Source organism: Grampus griseus (assembly GCF_964374135.1).
Source record: "Grampus griseus genome assembly, chromosome: 2".
Taxonomy (NCBI): domain Eukaryota; kingdom Metazoa; phylum Chordata; class Mammalia; order Artiodactyla; family Delphinidae; genus Grampus; species Grampus griseus.
The window spans coordinates 106,343,777-106,345,843 of NC_139018.1; the positions used below are offsets into that span (position 1 = coordinate 106,343,777).

At 41.9% G+C, this 2,067-nt stretch overlaps 1 pseudogene across 1 annotated transcript; it reads left to right on the plus strand.

Moving 5' to 3' along the window:
• Window positions 1-227: 227 nt before the first annotated feature.
• LOC309819295 (glycine cleavage system H protein, mitochondrial-like) lies at window positions 228-826 on the plus strand (annotated as a pseudogene). The gene is made up of 2 exons: window positions 228-674; window positions 754-826. The product of its transcript is annotated as a glycine cleavage system H protein, mitochondrial-like (transcript).
• Window positions 827-2,067: the final 1,241 nt, after the last annotated feature.

Genomic DNA, 2,067 nt, shown 5'->3' on the forward strand with positions numbered 1-2,067 from the left:
GAAGTGATCCCATTTATTACTACCTAAAAGAAACACCACATCACAGTGCAATTGTTTATGAAAATAGGTTACAAATAAGGAGTGTTAACCAGCTTCTGATTATAAACCTTAACCAGGGCAAGGAATGTATCTTAGAGATTTTTGAAAAGGTAGGCTATCATTAATTAGTACCATTAATATGTTATTACCAGCGGCCTCCCCCGCCCCCGTCGGCCGGGGTGCTCTAGATGCTGCACGGAGACCCCCTGCGCCCCTGCGAACATGGCGCTGGAGCGTGCGGGCCGCGGTCTGCAGCCTGCGTGCGCGCCATCTCTGCGCCCAACGCGCCTTGCTCCCCGCTGCCTTGGGTACTGCGGGCGGGCGCCCTCGGGGCAATGCGCCCCGGCCATAAATTCACAAACATGAATAGGTAACAACAGAAAACAGTGTTGGAATAGTGCGAATCAGCAATTTTGCATAGGAAGCTTTGGGAGATGTTTACTGTAGTCTGCCTGAAGTTGGGACAAAATTGAACAAATGAGGAATTTGGTACTTTGGAAATTGTGAAAGCTGCTAGTGAACTCTATTCTCTTATCAAGAGAAGTAACTAAAATTAATGAAACTCTAGCAGAAAATCCAGGACTTGTCAACAGATCTTGTTATGAAGATGGTTGGCTGATCAAGATGACACTCAGAAAGCAGAAACTAACACACCATTGTAAAGCAATTATACTCCAATAAAGATGTAAAAAAAAAAAAAAAGATGACACACAGTAACCCTTCAGAACTAGATGAACTAATGAGTGAAGAAGCATATGAGAAATATATAAAATCTATTGAGGAGTGAAAATGGAACCTCTAAATATACTAGTGTGAAACAAACGAAAATATGTTATTACCATTATTTTATTAAAGCCTAATCATCAGATTATAATCTACTAATTAATGCAAACGTATCTATCATTATGTGCTTGATATATGCCAAACCCTGTGTTAGTCATTAGGGATACAATGTAAATATAATTCATGCCCTCCAGAAATTTAAGTAATTCACCTTTAAAACCATTTTATTGTGCAGATCATTTTACAGAACTTTAGATGTCACTGTAAGAAATTAGCCTGGGAGTGATGGGACTGTCTAACACATCCTGTAACTCACTCAAAATATAATAATAGAAAACAAAGAACGCGAATGTTAGCTTAATTACTTAACATTCACCTTTTTTTTCTGAAAAACACAGCATCCAGAATGTTCCTTTAAGGATCTAGTCTTTTGCACTTTCAGAATTCTGGGTGAATTTGCTTCTGCACATAAAATGATTTTCATTTCAGTTAGTACAATACCTGTCAGTCCCCCAGGACTTAAGGGTAAAGCCCCAGGCAGGAAGGGAACAGCCATCACATTGCCCCCAGCCCTTGGCTGGCCTTTCTTTGGGTGTGATGGTGACAGAGGCAGCATGAGGGAGCCCTGCCCTGGGAGTCGGGAGAAACCAGGAGGCAGAGACAGGTGCTCTCAGTCCAGTGTGTCAGGCACTCTGCTAACGGATGCCGCCTTGCTTCTGGACAGCTTCTTGTAAACATGCTGATTCTCATCGTGACAGGAGGACTTTACAGCTTAGATCTTCATATCTAAAACGAAGGGTTGAGGTTACATCAGAGTTTTCCAAATTAAATTCCGCAAAACACAGGTCCCATAAGACGTTTCTTCAAAAAGCAGCCTGGGGCAGCAGTGTTGGAAAAGCTGCCCACCACACCCAGTGGTGGAGAGTCACAAGGCACAGCAGCATATGAAGGGTTCGGAGAAGCTGTACCTTCAAAACACTTTGATAGCAGCATTTCTCAAACGAGTTTGACCATGAAACCCTCTCTTCTAGTTTCACCTACTAACATCTGCTGATTCACTTAGTATCCTGAGGTACAAACTTTGGAAACATTAGAATAAACGATCTCTTAAACGCATTGATTTTATAGCATCTTAAAGCAGAAAATAGTCTTAGACATCAGAGGGCCATGAGGTTAAGATCTCATAGCTAGTCAATGGCCAAACTAGGTCCCTTTCAGTTGCCAATTTTTCACATTCTATGTGCT